A 19,631-nucleotide genomic window follows, 5' to 3' on the forward strand; every position below is an offset into this window, starting at 1 on the left:
GTAGGGAGTGTAGAATGTTGCTAAACGTATCGTTCAAAATGCGCAACGATCAAATATTCCGAAAGTCTTTCTTTAAAAGATATTTAATTCTTAATTTAATAAGCGTTTGTATTTTACATTTTGTTATTAAATTGTCCGTGACTATATTTTAAAGACTACACCTTAATACCTGCGTACGGCTCGCGTCGGCCTTCCCCACCCTTCGCTGGTTTTATATTTAATTCTGTGGGTATCATAGACATAATATATCTAGAATTCAAAATTTTATTCGACCACAGCTGTGGCCACATTTGTTAATTTCTCTGTCAATGCAGAAAATTTATCATACGCCTTGGTGGTCGAATTGGTCAGACGCTCGCCTAGAGTGCAGAGAGGCCCAGGTTCGAACCCTGGCTGAGGTAATATTTTTCGCAATAACTTTTCTGCATTGACAGAGAAATTAACAAATGTGGCCAGCTGTGGTCGAATAAAATTTGGAATTTTAGTATTATACTGGCAATTTGAAGAAAATAATATATCTAGACCGAGCATTGAGCAGTGAATTATCACTGAAAACAGTGAATAGTCACTGAGTTACAGTTATAAGTATACCACTGCGATTTTCAGTGGTATACTTAAAGGCCTAAGCTGTGTCCACGATGCTACAACTTGGTCCAAGTTCCAGCATCTTGAACGCAGGCCTTTGTAACTGCAAATCAGGTTCTATTCTCTGTTTTCAGCGATAATCCGCTGATTGACTTTTAGAGAGCAGAGTAAGGAAAAAACTACATTTTATTTAAACGAGCTGTATATGTTCGACGTTAGCGCCCAGTCAGTGGGATAATATCGCGAGGAGGCCGATGATCCGGGTGTTGTTCGTGCTCGTGGGGAACGACGGTGGTATCGGCGTCAGGAGGGTGGTTGCGAGCTTTAATAAGGGCTGCCGAATTTCACACTGACTTGGCGGAGCCGGGCCGGGAGAAGGTTTTTCGCGGCGACGAGACCCACCCCCGTGCAGCGGCCCGGAGGTCCGAAGGGACGCCCGGGGTGAAACCGAGGGCCGGCAGGAAGGGAAAAGATTCCAGGGGGGATCGGCGAGATGGGAGGGAGGCGTGCGGCTGATCGGCTCGAATAAAGTTCGGCTCGCGCTCTCGGCGTGCGCGCGTGCCCGCGCACGCACACGCGCGTCTCGTATATATGGCTAGGCGAGCTAAGCGATCGACAGCCGGATTATTGGAGTATTAGAACTTGTCTCATAACTCACGAACCTAATGGCCTCTGACCCGGCGATTCGGCGATACGCTGCGTATTGCCTTTGACGCGACGGAGGATATATGTCGGTCCGCCGCTCTGCACTTTGCCCGATTCTGCTTTTTTTTTTCGCCTTGATGTTTTTTTCGGCAGCTCGAGGATAGGCAGTCAGGCAGTTACTAGGCTTTGGATACTTTCGGTACGTTTTTCCATCTTTTGCATTGTCGAGGCGTGCGCATAGATTTACATCAATTTTCGGCTAGGAAACTGAGGTTCTCTGATTTAGCAGTATATAACAAATATTGAATCGGCATGGAGTGCAATACACAAAATACATAGATGCAAGAAAAAAAACAGTACTGCAACAATGACGTGTAAATTACTGAATTGTCGCCGGGACACGGCTTATATCAAGCACCGAAGCGGAATCAAGATTACAAAAATCGGGGCGCAGAGCCGAGATTCGTCTCGCGAGGGACACTTCGGTCAGGAAAGCGAACAGCTGCGAGCGCGCCGGCTCGCGCTCGAGAGAGCGCGTCAGGCGGACTCGCAACAGGATTGTTTTAATGCCATTTAAACTAATCGAATTAGAGAATGAACCGATGTGACGATACGGCACGATAAAAAAGAATGGGCGGACGGCGCGCGGGGACCGCGGCTGAGACTCGAATAGGCGAGGGAGTGGAAGGGCGGCAGGGGGGGGGAGGGGGACAGGGGGTGGACGGATGGGCACGCAAAAGGGGCGCGTGGATGTGCAACAACAACCCCCCGGCCTCCTGCAAACTCCGCAGCTGCCAGGCGCAGCGCCCGCTCGACCGGAAGTAACGCGACTACTGCCTACAACACGTCTCCGTCTCGCTCTCCCGCTGTCTATCTCGCTGCTGCCACCCTCCTTCGCTCCGCGCCTGCTTTCTCTGTTTCTCCCCGTCATCTCTCTCTTCCTCCTGCTCATCATCACCCGCTGCCGACTCGCACACCCCTCCACTGTCATTTACATGCGTACACACTCGGGGGATGATGCCGCGTATCCTCTCTGTCTCTCTTTCTCCCTTTTTCCTCTCGTCGCGGTTGACTCCGCGCGGGAACGCGTGCGGAGCGCGATTCGCATCGGGCGGAAGCGAATCGCGCGGCTCTCTTCCGCGTTATGAAACTGCCGAGGAGAAATGCGACGTCGCGACGCCCGTGTCAACGCCGACTACGACGTCCCGACGCGATCGCTAACCGAAGAGACTGGCGGCACGCATAACATTTTTGCACGACCGCGTAAATGTTGAAAACCGGAGGGCAGTTTCTCTTTATGCAACTGACTTTTTATAAATCTGACATTTCCTCCCGAATCTTTTTAAATCGTACTCTCTAAAAGTCAATCGGTGGATTATCACTCAAAACAATCAACAGCCACTGATTTGCAGTTGTAAGTACACAACTGAAGATCGCGGCGGTACTTTCTAAAGTTTTTGGACTGAAAATAGAACCATGGAGTAAAATACTCGCTCTATCGGTTGTCGTCCTCCGACATGAAATAGTTATAAATCGTGCGTATCTTATATATGAGTAAATAAATGATAATTAACCGTACGTGCTGTCTAAAACTCAATCAATGGATTGTCACTGAAAACAGTGAATGGTCATTGGAGTAAATATTCACTCTAATAGAGTAAATATTTTACTCCGTGGTTCTATTTTCACTCCAAAACTGTAGAGAGTCTACTTACAGCTGTAAGTCAGTGACTATTCACTGCTTTCAGCGATAATTTGCCGATTGGTTTTTGGAGAGTACGAAGAACGGTCAGCGCAGTCTCTCTTAAACAATCGCGTCGTGTGCATTCGACGTATGACTTGACACGCGTCTAAAATGGCAATATTTTTAATGACACATTTTCTGTCCGATTGTCCACGTTTGGTTCCCGCAGCGTACGAAACGTACTCGCGTCGAATCGGATTTCTTCTAGATCAACAACTCGGCACGTGCTTGTCGAATGCGTGCCGTCTGCGAAGACAACATGTCCTCCGACGTGCAATAGTTATAAATCGTGCATATCTTATACATGAGTGAATAAATGACAATTAACCGTACGTGCTCTCTAAAAATTAATCAGTGGATTGCCACTGAAAACAGCGAATAGTCACTGATTTACAGCTTTAAGTATACCACTGCGATTTTCAGTCGTACACTAATAACTGTGAATCGGTGACTATTCACTGTTTTCAGTGACAATCCACTGATTGACTTTCAGAGAGTGGGAGAAAAAGTGGGGGGGGGGGGGGAAAGACAGCCAGTCGTTGAAACATATTGATGACTATTCAAGATCCGCAGTGGACTCCTCTTGGGTGTAATTAATTCACGCATTTGTGATAAATAAATTAATGCGCTATTATTTATCTACAATAATTAGTAGTAACAATGCGTTGTCCGTTATGAGAAAATTGATCGTTAAGCCTCAATATGTTAACAAAACGTATCGAAACATTGCGACATTAACTGTCGCGTTGCAATAAGCACCACAATGTAATATGTGCACTTAAACGACAAATTAAATTGCGCCGAGACACCCCAGCATATATCGGGTATGTAACATGCCTGTTGCCTATTACAGGTCTCCCCTTTGTTCTCCCTCTTTACCTGTTCTCTTCGTCAGTAAATTACGCACACCCTCTTCTCTCATTAATGCATTCAAAAGCCACTTCAATACTACGTACTCGTCTATTCGAAGGCATGATTATTCAATGACGCTATAACGAACGTAAATAAAACGTATAATTATAAAATATTCCTTGTCGGTATCACGTAATAATTAACGAGTTAATGTCCCGTATACGACGCAGCCGTAAAAAAAACTACGTTAATAAAATCGCGATTTGCCACGAAGAATATTGCGGTGCGGTATTGCGATATAAAAATAGTTCTCGAGAGGAAAAAAAACCGAGGAAAGTTGCGCGAGACAATGACGCAGCAGCGAACTAGGAATGAGTTGCGTGTCTCTCTTGAAAATCTCCAAAGTATTCTCATCGTCAGACTCGCCCTGCCATAGCGGCGGAACGGCTCAAAGTTCTTTGCGAAACAATTTTTCAATTAAGAACCGTGGACAATTAGCGATCGCCTTGGAATCACGCGAAATCTTAAGATTCACGCTGCCAATTTCGCGAGCCGGGAGACACCGGGAGAAGAAGTACCGAACGCAAAAGCATAAAAATCGCGCGCGCGTCGTCGCGCCGCATGCCGCACGCCGCATGTGGCCCGCGCGCGGCGCTGCGCCTCCACGCGCATAGGAGCTCGCGCCGATCCAACCCTCCATCAAGAGCATCGCGAGAGCGACCGGTAGCAACCCTCCTATCGACGTCGCTCCGCCTCCTGCCACCACTCTCGTTGCACCCCGATAGCCGTCTGGTGCGCATAGTCGCCTATGGGGCTGCAGCTCTCGTCGGTGCAACGCCATCGGGATCCGCCACAGCGTCCCTTTTCACTCTGTGCAACCCTTCAACGATGCGCCCGACTGTCTGTCCATCCGCATCCCTCTCGATCTGCATTCCGTCCCATCCATCTCAACCGCCGCGCCGCGGCAGATGCGAGCTCGTCGTCTCCAAATCAACGATACTAACTTTTCGCGGATGCTCCTCTTCTCACCCGCCCCTCCTCCCGGCTCAAAACTTTCAAGCTCCAAGTCCGCAGCTTCCATTTTCCCCGGCAATACGGTGTTGCTCGTCCCTTTGTTTATCGGGTCGCGCACTCATGAACGACACGGCACTATTTATATTTATATTTGGATATACAGATACGAAAATAAAAGGAACGTATCTCTCTCGTCTAGTTTGTTTTTCATCAAATATTTAATTTTCAAGAAATATCGCTTACACATTAAAGTCCTTCTTTCTATATCATATTTAACTGACAGCTTATGAAAAACGTTAAGCTTGCGTGTTGTAAACAGTAATTTTTATTGCTAAGTATTATCGTTAACTGATATTTAGACTTAAAGCACACATAACAGATTTCGAAATTAGATTTCAGGTGAAACAGTAACATAATATGATTTTTTTCGATTAAGTGCTGTTCAATTTACTTAAGACATTAAATCCGTTTATTGCGCCAGAGCGAATACGCCTGTCATTTTCAGCTGATTGTTATTTTATCCTCGCAATTTTACGTGCCGCTATTCTTTATTCGATATTAAAACAAATATGAAACGTTTCTATGTTAGTTGAATATCAGTCTATATAGTTTAAGGATAAATCGGTTCTCAATTAAATGACAAAATATATTTTTATTAATCCATGTATTTACTGGGTGATACAATCTTGCTGGGAAATGTAAGATTTTGCTTTGCACAGGCAGCTGTAACATTCTTATACTGTTCTTACTTATCTAATTCTAATACATTAACAAACAATCGACGCTCGCGTTCTTACGAACCAATATTCATCCTAATGCAAATTCTGTAAGAAATTTGCATATTCTTGAGGTATGTTTTTGAGCTTAGATTTACATCACAGATATTCGTAACACATCGGCAATATATTGTGGAGAAATTATTTTGAAAACTTATAGGCAAAGATTTCACAATTCGATAATGTCCTTCGTAACCGAAGATGTTTGATGTTATCAAAATTCAGTCAAATAATTTTGCTCAAGCGTAATTAATTAAGTATATTTAAACATTTTAACAAATTAATGAAAATTCGTATGGCTCAAATGTGCGATAAACACAAATTTAAAGGAATTAAGGAATAAAGTCGTGATAGGGTTAGTGTCTAAATATTTCATGTTTTAAATTTATTGCGAGAACCGAAGGGCAAACCGTTGAGGGCATTGTGGTGTGCAGATTTGCGGCATTACTGGGCATTACTAGGCATTACTAAGCATTTTTGGGCATTAGGCCTTGCTGGGGCATTAGAAAGATGAAATAACATAAAACAAGATAAATAAAATAAAATAAAATAATAAGCTAATAAGAGTTCTTCAATTATCTAAGTTCTAATTATCGCCAGCGATAATTTACGACGTTAGTATTTAATTATTTAATATTAAATCTAATATTAAGTTATTTAATATTAAAATAATAAGATAAAGTAATGCCCACCGGGCATTAGTAGGCATTGGTGTACAAGATTTTGGTCAGCGGTTTCCCCCTCGGCGAAAACATTTTAGTTTTCCGTCTTACACCATCGGTTGCAGCGATGTTACATTTAATAATTATAATATTCTGTTGCGCGTATTGGCATAAATTACGCAAGTGCCAGGCATAAATACCGAGAAACTCTCGAATTGCCGCTTACTATACACTTTCTACGAAGAGATATGGATAACTCCACGGCCCCTTATCCGCGTTCTCCGCGTCCTGTTTCGTATCCTCGTCGTGACTCACGATGAAGAGGACACATCGACTTTAAACCTCGGGCAAACGGGCAACCTCCAGACCCTGCTACGAATCTCCTTTCATTAGTTGGAGTGGGAAACCATCCAGCCAGCCAACCTACCTGCCAACTAACCATACATCCAACCACCGCAACGACCTACCCACCGTCACCACTACTACTACCACCACCGGCGCGGCGTCATTGCGAACAAGCCGAAGCCTCCATGATCCACTCTCGTTCGTGGTGCCCGGCTCCTGATCTTGCGTGCGGTTGACTCGTTTTCAATGAATACAATGCCGCGGCAGATCATATCGAATATGAAAACGGGAAATCAACGAGTGCTTCAGCCGTCCTGCTGCTCGACGCCACCGATCCGCGTCGGGATACCCGTCGATTCGGCGCTTTGTCGAATTAAGTAGGAACGATAGCCCGAAAGATGAAACGAGAGAAAAGGCCTGAAATATCCGCTCGAGCGTTGGACTCGTTGAAAGTTCCGACAATATGACGAGGCTCTCGATTTGATGACCGCCGCACCGAATTAGTGGACGTATGCATATTTCCCCGATGACATTTACAGAGAGACAGGCTAGCTTGTGCACCGATCTCTTTGTGTTATAACTTTTCACCGTCCGTGGATACTTGCGAACGACAGTCTCTTCTAGAAAAATAGTAAAAAGGCACCAACGTTGATTAATTTCAACTGCAGTTTCGAATAGCTCTTGCCCCCGCTCTAGATCTATTTCTGGAAAAGACAAAGGTGTATGTGTGTACAGCGGTTCGTAATGATTTACTTAGATTATGCCTTTTCTTTGTACCTAGGCCCCGCTCGCGAGGGTTCGTATTGAATCCACTTCGTTAGGCGAACCACTTCCCGTTGTTTCCAAAGCGCAAGCAAACTATGCACTTTATCCCCTAAACAACTACCAGTGCCTTTAACCCACTTACAGCCCCAACGTGCCGTAGACAGATATTCACAGCCAAAGTCCGCGCTCGAGTCGATTAATCCCGGTATAGATGATGCATCGTGTAATATTTAGCTCGATCGGGCGATGCAGAATTATGCGAACGTACGAGCGGATGCACATCCCACGTAGGCAAAGCGGTTTATCCGTGGTATGTGAAAAATATACACGCGAATAAAAAAAAAAAATTCGATTAGCCAGAAGTGTATCGGATATCGGAATCCTCCGCATCATTTCACCACGTCTTCATACGTAACATGCATGTCATATATAAAACACAGAAAGTTACAAGAAAAGCGTATTCTCGTAACGTGGCGTCGCGTCGATAGTAAAGGATGATAACCTCTTACGTCAGACCTTTCAGTATATATATGTATATTTTTTTTATTTCACCTGTTGGCAACTAATTATATATTAATAACATCGATCGAACGGTAATTAACAGTGTTTAGCTTCGTGGAAAGTTGTCGCGTACGCCGATTGAAGCGAACGCTCCGCAATTAAACGGAATAAAACGTACGGAAATTTGTCAAAATATTTTTTTACAGCTTGTCGTGCATGAGAAGAAACATGGTAAATAAGATACTCGTTAGTTTTGCCGTTCGGTAATCTCCGTTGGGCTCAGGACACATTACCTCGCGAAATAATGGAGACGTTACGATAGCAAGGTGGCCTGCTCGCAGATGTCGTGCTCGAGATAATATTTTTTTTACGTGGCGCAATAAGTCGTCGACTTGAAAGTCATCGAGCTGGAGACACGTTGTGGACGGCAAGGTCCGTAATTAACTTGCCGTAATTTTTTTTTCCTCGTGGCGTGCGTCGCGATGACGGCGCAATACTCGGTCGAGGGAGTCCAGGATGCGCGCACCGGGCTGACCGAAGGACCCTCGATCTCCCGACTGCTCGTACGTAGGCACGAGTACGAGGCAGAAGCGTGAAAAAGGAGGCAAAGGCTTCTTTTATTACCCGCTCCTCGGCGTTGTCGCTGCCGCTGCCGACGCTGATGCTTCTGCTCGGCTCTTCAGCCCTCCCGGTGAGAGGGATCTCTCCCGGTAGTCGGTGCACAAAGCTTATTATGCCGGCTTGGCTCTCTTCGTCCAAGGAGCTCCGGGAACGTGCTCGCTCTGCCATGGTACAAGTTAAGTTGATGGCACTCGACGAACATCCTTCCTGTCTACATCCCTGAATCGGCGGAATGCCTTTACCCTGCGCGTCTCTCGCGCGTTTCCTCTCCCGACCCTTTCACCCTTCGTCTCTATCCGTCGACAACATCGGTCTTCCATCTTTATGATGTGTCATAAGAAATATATCGGATAGATAATGAAATCCTTAAGTAATACGTGCATATTCGAAGGAGACGGCGTGTCTCATGTTCACTCGAATAATTGTTGCGTTCAAGCCTCGTAGCTTTAAGTCGAGACGAAGAAACCGCGAGAATACGTCGGCAATTCGCTCGGGTAATGCCGATGTTGTACCGCGGAGCTCCGCGGCTCAACTGATCGCCGTCTACCTCGAAAAGCCTTATATAGGCTTCCCCGAATTTTGTGGTCCACTTAACTAGAAAACCTGGTGCTTATCCGACTCCGGAGCCGCTGCAAAATTACACGCTTCGGCTTATCAAGCCGTGAAACCGGTATTAAGCGTCAGACGAACGAACGCGCGGGAGCCGCTGCACGCGCGCGAGAGGAACCTTCGCCTGCCTTCGCCAAAGAGCCAGAATGCACCAGTAAGCTCGTTTCCTGGGGTCCCTGTGTGTAACTGTGTATAAGCATTTCGTTCACCTGACCGATCACCCAGACGATATACCGATCAGAAAGTCCCGAACGACTTGCAAGCGCCGGAGGGACCCACGTCCAATTTTGCAAACAAACTTCTGTTACTGCAGCGACGTTGTTTGCGCTTATTGCTTAATGAAAATAAGAGAGAGAGAGAGAGAGAGGGGGGGAGTGGAGAGAGAGACAGTTAATAGATACATGTAAAGCATTATAGAATAGTGATAAAAAAGTTTAAGCTCGTGGAAGTTGGACCAGCGGGAACCAGAAAACAACTGTGGGGAAAATACCGCTAAACTTTTATAACACAGTTATGAATATTCCCTCAGTGTGCGTGTATTATTATTAGAGTGGAGATCGATGTGCTTTTTTTTTAGCAAAGTACGTGGAAAATAATCGTAAAATTAAAGAACTATGAACAATAAAATTCACAAGGCTCTGACGTGAAATTACAATTGGAAGGAGTAAAGGATATAAGATCCAAGACGGGATGTTAGTGTCCGAGTGGTTTTAAGTTTTAAATTTATTGCGAAAAATTAAATAATTATGCTCTGTAATTCGCCTAGTGTATTAAAACGGTCGTTTACGATGAAATGCAACAACGTAACAAATCGCGTATCTTTGTTGACAGCCTCGCTTAATCAATCGCCGTAACATGATATTATATGAAACGATGTCAGTGGATTGGAATTCTATTAATTATTTAACCCGTATTTCATCAATCTCTCGAGTACTCGCCGCCTGAGTGCTTTCGAATCAGCTGCTTTATGTCATATTGTAAAACGCCGTTAAATTGCGCGGCGTAATTGTACTCGGTAAATTAAATCAAACATTCCTCATTGATTCTAGACGAAATTGAAATCAAAATCCTATTAGGAATATGCGAATAATTATGTTGTTATTCTCACGCAATTCTGTTTGCTATTCCGATGCACGCATATTACTCTTTTATTGCTATTATGTTCAGCATCATCGTAACTTCGCAGCTAATAGAATTTGCCTCCATATTACATTGCTTCGTTATCCGACCTTTTTCTATCGCTCCAAATTGATTAATTAAGCACCGTTTGCAGCGATGAAGGATATCGAGTCAAAGGAACAAAATAACAGTACATAGGAGGCGCGAATTGTCGATAAAGAATAGTTGTGTAAATAACATTTTTCGTATTTTAAAAAGTATAATCGCTTCTCGGATAACAGTATCTAATAAAAAAGCGTGACTTTCTTCTAGTGGTATTTTTCCATAATTTTATCGAAACAAAAACTGCACAATTTTATGTTATGAAAAAAATTATCGATAAAAAAATTCGCATTTGTAAAAATTTCATTCTAAATGTTCTTTTAATAATATAATGGCGTGGTACGGTCGTTGCTTTATTCTTCGTTGGGGAAACAAAGGCTGTAACTTCGCAGCTTCGAAACAAAAGAGCAATGGAGAAAGGAAAAGGAGACGGAAGAGAGAGCGATACTGAGGGAAAAAGGATGGTGATGGCAATAAGGCGGATGAGAAACCTGGATACAGAAACAGATGCTTGCATTCTTGTTGCCTAGCTTCACCCCCTTCAAGCCAACCCCGTGCAATGACTGACTGTAGAGACACGGCTCCGAGTTCTCTCTTCGCGAAAGCTTTTTTTTCTGCCTAATCTCTGACAGTCAGTAAATGAAGCTCACGTCAAAGTGCGAAGAGCGAAAACTCCTTTCGAGACAGCATTTAACAACGAATGTTCAATCTTTAAAGGCTGATTATTAAGCCGGAGAGCTGTAGAAATGTCATTTGTTGCTCCGAAATGTTCTTTGTGGATCAACAACCGGGAGCGGATGTTTATTATACCAAAATTATTCTATACAAAAACTTTTACGTTTACAAATCCTTTTCATAACAATGAACGCGAGAGAAATGTGTGAATTGGATGCGCTCGCCACAAAATATCCGATGAGAAATTAATGATATTTCTACGTTGTCAAAGCTTTCAACGGTAGCGATAATGACATAATTTTGCTGGCGGTGTGACGTCGCGCTTCTTCCGCCCTTTTGGCATCGTATTGTTCCGCGTCCAGCCTGCGAAATGACATACGATGTTCACGCATGCGTTAAAAATGGGGAGCAGAGAGATATGCGCGAACGGTGTAACCAGGGAACGTGCGAAATGACGGCTGTGGATTTCCGCAGAAACAATTTGGCGTCTAAGAAGAAATCCATGCCATCATTTTAACGGAGAACTCCATAACGCTTTTAAACGCGTCTTAGTGCCAATTGTCCTCAAGGTTGCTTTTTACTATTTCTCATATTTCTCTTAAAATCACTCGATTAAGATCGAGGGGGAAAACCGCTGACCAAAATCTTGTACACCAATGCCCACTAATGCCCAGTGGGCATTACTTTATCTTATTATTTTATTTCATCTTATTATATCTTTCTAATGCCCCAGCAAGGCCCAAAAGATGCCTAGTAATGCCTAGTAATGCCTACTCTGGGAAAAAAAAAGACAGCAACCTATTTTGGGGCCCACAATTAGTAATCGAATTATTTGGATTGTTCGTAACGCTCTAATCTTTTACGAATTTTACCCCGCGTAACTAAAAATCGCAATTAGCTATTCTATCTATATCGAAGATTTTTAAGTAATACTAATCAATTCTCTCAGTTAGTTCTGTCGATGTTCAGTAACGCAAAGATAATTTTCACTTAAGCTAACCGAAATGTTAAGTTGCTTAATTACAAAATAAAAACGGTCAAAATTTTTCCCAGAGTAGAGTCACGAACAATCAAAATAATTTGATTACTAATTGTGGGCCCCAAAATGAGTTGCTAACTGTCTTTTTTTTCCCCAGAGCAGTAATGCCGCAAATCTGTACTTTCCCCTCGATTAAAACGTCGTTTCGTTAATTTTTGTACGCAAACAAAATGATGGACGTGCGAACGATTAGGAACGACAGCTTCATGCGATTGTTATTAAAACAGTTTTAATGAATCGCGATTGCGAACGTATATTAAGATTAGTTTAATAACAAATCTAATTGCGGGCTTTTATGGCGAGTCACGATCGAAGACCCGGAGACCCATGATTTTTATAATCTCTTTTTCTCGCGAAACGAATGCCTCTCTCAGTTGATTGGTGCCATGGAGACCGACGTGAGAATCGACTGTACGTCCATGACGGCATCGATTTCAACTCCGGCGAACAATGCACGTGGCTACGAGTGCCCAGAAACGAGAAAAGCCCCTCACTCTCCCGCCGAAACTTCGTTCCACCCCCGTCGCAACCCCTGGCCGCCGCCGTCGTGTTTCCTCCGTGCATCCTACGGCGGTTGTGCGCGCGACGTCGGGTAAGTCAAGCGTTCCGCACACAATGGAAGCGGCTTAAACGGCAGTAATTATATTTGCGGGTGAGTGTCGGCTGGGTAGAGCGAGAGACTGTGCGAGTCGACGACGAAAAGACGCCCGGAAAACGTACCGTCGATGACAGCGCCGACGTCGTTCCGCAAATGCACCGTGCGCGGACGGTTGCGGAGAAGCCGCGGAGACCTCGTTACGCCGTCCCTCGGTCTGTCCTTCCGAAAACGCGACATTTTCGAGACACCGTCCGAGCAATAGCGCAACGTTTGACGTGTCGTACACGCACCGCGCCTATAACTCGCAAACGTCGGGCATGCGACAGGGCGAGCGAATGCGGCTCACCCCCGCCTCGTTATTAATGGCAATACAAATCTCGAGAGTCATCGTGCGCTCTTCAATCTGAATGCCTTCTGCTCGTGACGTCACGCGGAACCGCGCGATTACTCTACGGTTCTTGGACCGCTTCTCTCTTTCTCTCTCTTTCTCGTATCGTGTCGTCAAACGCGTTTCGACGTCGCTCGCCACCCTCGTGTCCGCTATCGAGTTTGTTGTGTTTTTATTCCCGGTGAATGACTCAATCGACTCGACTTTGGGACCGCGTAGCATAAGTGCGCGTAGAGTCGCGCGTGCCCCCAATGGGAGAGCACTCGAGAGCGCGCGTATCACCCACGGAGACCCACGCACGAGCCCCGGCCTCGCCGGCGCGGCGCGAGCCGGGTAGGAAAGCGCGCAGGCGGGGAAGTAAGGGACGAGAAACCTTCAATTAACTTCCCTGATTACATCGTGCCCACATGTGGTGGCACTCTTCAAGTCCGCGTCGCGTGCGCTCGGCTACGGCTCTTAAATTATTTAATTGCACCGCGCGCGTTACCTCCCCACTACAAGCACGGGGCTCTCGCGCTTTCTTTGTGCCCGCCGTGCGCCGTCGGTTCAAACGGACTTAACCGTCTGGTCCTCTCAGATCCGTCGGCCGAGACGAATAAGTAATTGGAGTAAAACAATCGCGACGCCCACTGATAACCGCCGCCGAGACAGTGAGAAACCGATGGGTGTGTTTTTTTTTTTATATCACTCGTGAACGGAGGTCCGCCAGGAGCTGCCGCAGCAACTGTTGTAATACCGGATAATCTCGTTGAAAGCTATTTTCTATTTTAGTTGCGAATTTTCGGAGGCGCTCTCATTCGACCCTTGACAATTTTTACGTAGGGGCACGGTCATTCTCTGCCGTTGCCTCTATTAAATCCTGCATTCGATTTTTGAAATGCCTTTCCCACAGTTTCGAAAATAAGTAATTTTTCAGCAACGTCACCACCGTTGCGTCCGCGGCAGCTTTTCTCTCTTTTTCCTCTAAAAAATTATTACATCCCAACGCAACCAATAAACCAGCCGGAAATCTTTTTAAAAACATTGAAAAGCATAGCGCAAATTTCCAAGCTACAATGGAAGTTTGTTAACCCAAATAAACCGAGGAGTCGCGAAGCGCGAGAAAATGATACCGGAAGTACACCGGAAATACTGCAATACGATGATCGGCCGTACCTTGATTATTTACCGCTATTTATAGAATTGTACTTCAATCATGCATTATTAAAGACACATGCTACCATCAAAGCGCGAACCATCTTCCTCTTTTGACGAGGCGCGGTACAGCGGAAGTGACAACGAGGAAGGACGTTGGCGATGTAAGCGTCGGCCTTTGGTGGGCGGGAACATCGGCTCTCTCTATTACCGTGAATCGAATGATAATGAGATTGTTTGACGGCGTCGGGTGCGCGCTTCGTCGGGCCTTCTCTCTCTCTACGGTCATCGCCGGGGGCTACTATTCTCGAACTATTCGGCGCGCGTAGTATACACACCTACAGCTTCCTGCCACTCTCTCTCCACGTGCGCCTATGCATGTGGGCATATAAACGCACACCCGAAACCACCAACTATAATGCAAGCGCCAGCGGTGCATCAGGCGTCAGTAACGAGATGCAGGAAGTGCGGGCGAGGGTGGTCCACTGGTGCGATGCGCGGTTGAGAGAGAGCATGATGAAAGTGGAATGGAAATACAGAGGGAAAGAGAGACGGTGGAAAAGGAGAGTGTGAGAGAGAATTAGAATATAGGGGTGAAGGGGGAGGGGGAGGGTAAAAGTGAAGAAAGTAAAAAGACAAAATCGAGAATCGAGAGGGCAACGAAAGAGAGAAATGGAGAAGAAAGAAGAGAGGGAGAAAGAGAGGGACGTACACACGAGAACAGTGTAGGTTGACTGATACAGCTTCGGCATCCACCCTCTTCCCTGAGGGTATGAGACCGAGGGATGAGGTCGAGGGCACTGATATCCGCCCAAATGACTGCCACGTAATCACCGGCTAATTATCCGATAGATACCCGGGAGCTTCCTCTCTGTTTCTCTCTCTCTCTCTCTCTCTCTCTTCTCCCCTCCCGTCCTCCCTCCTCTCACTATCGGTCTCTTCATCTCGGTATCGGCTGCAGCCGTTGCGAGACAGCGCGGTGAATTGCCAAAGGGAGGATGAAACCAGGAGCGAAACCGAGAGGAATACTGCCAATATGGCGTATGCAGGTGGCCGTCACACGGAAAGCGCAATTCCTGCGTCAAGCCTAACCGGCGAGTGTCAATATCAGCGGTGATGACGATTGTTTTAACGTGCGTTGGATACGTAGCTAAAAAAAAGAGGATGTCAAAGAATTAGCGTCTTGTTTCATTTGTGCTCAGTAATACGTACACCGGGTAAAATGTCCGATTAAATATAATGGGATAATCCAATTACATAGTAACAAACGGATACATCCGATCGAATTGTATATCCGATGAACAATGTGATCGGTTTTTCAATCAAGTTTCAACGATAACTGCATTTCATCGGGTGTATTCATAATTTTTTCTCAGTATAAAAATGTATTGTATGTATTGAAAGCTCGATTCGATAATTGTTTGCTTCTCAAATATTGGACGAACTTTGCAAAGTAGCGGTTTGGTACAATTAGCAATATGAGTATCGTCGGTAAGCAATTAGCTATACGAAAGTAATATTCATAAGCGACTGGCTAACAATATTTCAGAAACTAATCTCAACGATCAAGTGACGATAACCGGATTCGTAAAGCGTTATTAGGACGTTTGTAACGCGTTTTCACATCGTTGAACAGCCGCTTGCCTATATTGCTTCATTAATGAAAACAAGGTCAGTAACCACTCTCCGGGGGCCTCTATGACGGATACATACGGACAGCTAATACGTGCAAACTAAATAGCAAAGCGATGCTAAATCCATCACCAAACATTGTACACACCGCGCTGTTAATATCAAACATCGACGTTTCAATTAAATTAAAATTAATACTCGATTCCACGTAATTTTATTGAAAAATATACAATACGATTTTACCAATCTATTCATCGCCAAGAAAATTTTACGGATAATATTTCGATTCGATCGCACATCTTTCAGTCGCGGGACAAGTTAAACACGCGAGATTAGATCTCTGATTTTTAAAGGTATACGATAGTAAAGATAAAGTCGATGCTATCGATAATGAGATTAATCGAACTTTTATCTTATATTTTATAATGTAGTCTTTTTGTTATTAAAATGTGAAAAATCGAAATACGCTAAGCGAATAATATCTCGTCTGGTCCAAGTGCTGCGAGGATTCCCGCATACCCGTGATCCTAATAAGCAGATTATAAGATAGCACAATTTATCCAGAAGCGACTGTGTGTTGCGCGGGAGAAATAAAGTGTTCGCTGTAATTCCATTTTAATAATGAAATATCGACGGTAAAGAATTCAGCCACTTTTTGCCGTGAAATCCAATTACTTACCCGGAGGCGCGCCTTTAGCCCCGTCGTCCAGGTCGCGGGTCACCGTTATCCCGGAAGATTTACTTTCATCGTGGTCACCGGCGCGGAAGACCGATCGGGCCCGCCCGGGCCACGCTCGATTCGCACGCGCGGTCGAAAGTCGAGTGCAGTTCGACGCCGTTCTTTCGATTCCGCGCTCGAGATGCGGAATAATTAGTTAACGGTGTATACGTACCGTGTACGAGTACACACATCCGTGTACTCGCGTCGTGTGTGCGTTGCGTCGCGCCGCGTCCCTGTTATGTGCACAACCGTGCGCCGCGTCTCTTAGATAACATCTAGATCCCCGTCCTAAGCCTGACTGACGTTTCTGTGCAGGCGCGTACCCCGAGTGTCCTCGTCGTCGAGGACCACTCTTTGCCGATCCCGTAGATCCCGGCGGATGTTTTCTCGCCGGATACCCTCCCCTGCATCTCGACAATCTCGTTCGGGTAAGGTCATCTTCCACTTTTCTCCCTTGCTTTCTCTCTTTCTCTCTTTCTCTCCCTCTCCCCCCTCCCCTCTTTCTTTCTTGCGTGTGCACGGTGAAAAACATAATTCGACCTTTTTTTTTCGGCCACGTGGCAGCGCGACACAATGCCGATTCATCGCGGTGACACGTAACAAATCTGGCCACGTACCGTTTGTCTCGGAGTTTGTACAAGCATTCGTCACGCTCGGGCGGGAGATACGCGTCGTCGCTGTTATAATAAAAGGATACGCCCAAAGAGTTACTGCGGCGAATAATTGCTTTTTTCATCGTATTTACGTATATGTGACGTAACAGTTCTTTAACCACCGGGTACGTTACATGTGACAGTGACGTTGCGAAAATTTCGGAAACCTCGTCAAACGACAATTCGAAAATCGAATACAGGATCTCTGTGGAATTAACGTCGAGGAAACGATATGTATCCTACGTAAATATTGTCGCAGAGACCGAATGGCATCGCCTCCGGAAACTTGCGACTAAAATAGGGATTTGTAGAAAGTAACTTTTGATGAGACGTTTTGTGAAACGTTGCAACTGTAACGGTCTATTATTACAGACTTTCGTCTTGATTGCAAGAATCGGTAAACGCACCTGCCTTTCTACTTCCTGTGGAATACATTTATCCAATGTACATGGCGCGTTGTAATGCCAATTTATTAATTAAAGAAAATATCGCAAATAGAATGAACCGAGTATTTTTGCATATTTAAGTGGACGGACTGGCTGGTCGAGAGGAGCTGACGTAATTATTTTCAATTCTGACATTACGGTCATTTTCGAACGGTCTATAGTTTGCGTATTAACGCACGCGTTTTTTGCCCTTATCGGCGAATAGCTGTTCCGCCGGCGGGCGAAATAAACGAGAAGAAAGCGAGAGGTCGAGGGCGCGTGGCCGGGCGGTCCGATAGGAAAAATACGGTCGCTCGTTCGAGTGAAGTATTTCAATGAATATGAAAGTGACGGGCGCGTAATCCGGGGCAAATTTATCTGACCTCCTGGATATATCTCCCTCGCATTGACCTGGGACCACTGAGGCGAGGCGGGGCAGACGGACAGAGGGGCCCGAGCCCCTCTCGCGGCAGATAACGTATCGCGGCTCGCGCCACCGTCGTGGATCCCATTCGTTTTATCCGCCGCCACTGCGTATATTACGCCTTGCCGCGGATCCGTAAGGATTGACATATAACTCGTGCCCGATGACCTTTTTACGCTCCATCGGAGCAAGCCCGGGTCGGGCAAGGCCGCGACGGGCGCGTTAATTAATTTGCACAGCCCACGCTCTCTCGTCTCGCCCAGGCTCTCCGCTCCGCTTTCCGCTCGTCTTTCGGGAAACTTTCGGGGCAGTGACTCGTGTGACACGCTCGTAAGCGCCGACATTTTTTTCACGTCAGTCAAGCAAATATTCCCGATTCTTCAACTTTATCACGCAAGAAAAATTAATACGTTAATATTTGTACTGAATGTATTGTAATTATTAGACACTTAACTTTGATCACCAGGATTGATTGCGTCGGTAGACGCATTCTAACATTATTACTAAACGTTATTCTATTTCGTGCGTTGTACGATGTGAACAATTAAGACCAGATTCTTAATTGATGATAAAAAAAATCCGAGGATTCAGTGGCATTGCGGTCGAGATGGTGAGATGATCGATGGTACAGCGAGGCGATGGCAGTTCCTCGAAATTGGATCGTTCGCAGGACGAAAGAAGCGAGGATGTGGGATCGAAAAAGGGAGAGAGTCACGATTTGTCGAAAGAATAGGCCTGTCGACGGAGTAGAGCGCGATCTCGTCACCGAAATTGACGATTTGCTCTTGCCAGGCACGTCGTCCTTCGCGGATTCAGGATTTTCGGGATTTCCCCCCTCGACCGAGTTGCGCATCGAAGCCGTCACGCGCTTGTTTGCACGCACCTGCGTATACATATAACAACGTCACGCACACACCGCGTGTTCGTTTATTTCTTTTGTTCCGCCCCGTAGCCAGGGGTGCTTGCTCGAGAGCGCGGGGGTGGTTCCGACAGCCGGAGAGAGATGTGTCAGATCGCGGTGATAAGCGGGACGAAAGTCAAGGATGAGGAACGCGCGCTGTAATATCGCTGGGTTCGTTACGAAAACGATTTGTCAAACCGAAATCCCGCAAATTATATCGCCATGCGCCCTTATTTCGACTATACGAACTCCTTTTTCTTTATATCGCGCGATAATGACATGGAAATATCCCCGGAGGGAATTTTCCCAACATTTTCCCTCCTTTTTCCCTTTCAGAATTCCTTTCTAATATTTTCCCTCTTTTGCTCTTGCCCCCCCCCCCCCCGTGCGGCCTATGTAAATTTTTATATAAACTCTTCCGAGATTTTTGCATTATTATATGTATTTCGTTGCTTCATTGGGTGATCTTTTAAAATAATATTTCTAAAGTCGAGTCTTCCCGGCGCAATTGTTGTAGCCCAAGAAAATCCCAGGGTTTTTACTCCACGGTTTGTAATTGCGTTCCCGATGAAAGCCACGGGAAGTTCCGCTGTCTCAGGTGTCAAGACTTGTGCGGACTAACTTTCTGAAGACGTAGCCGGCTTGCCAATTGATTCTCAGCACTTTCCCGACAAATTTTAACGACGAAACTTCCGGGCTTC

At 45.6% G+C, this 19,631-nt stretch overlaps 1 non-coding gene across 1 annotated transcript; it reads left to right on the forward strand.

Moving 5' to 3' along the window:
• The first annotated feature begins 328 nt into the window (after positions 1-328).
• Positions 329-401, forward strand: Trnas-aga. The gene has a single exon. It is a non-coding gene; the product is annotated as a tRNA-Ser (tRNA).
• The last annotated feature ends 19,230 nt before the right edge of the window (positions 402-19,631 follow it).

This window comes from Vollenhovia emeryi, unplaced genomic scaffold (assembly GCF_000949405.1).
Source record: "Vollenhovia emeryi isolate VEMERY1.0 unplaced genomic scaffold, V.emery_V1.0 DF939198.1, whole genome shotgun sequence".
Lineage (NCBI taxonomy): Eukaryota > Metazoa > Arthropoda > Insecta > Hymenoptera > Formicidae > Vollenhovia > Vollenhovia emeryi.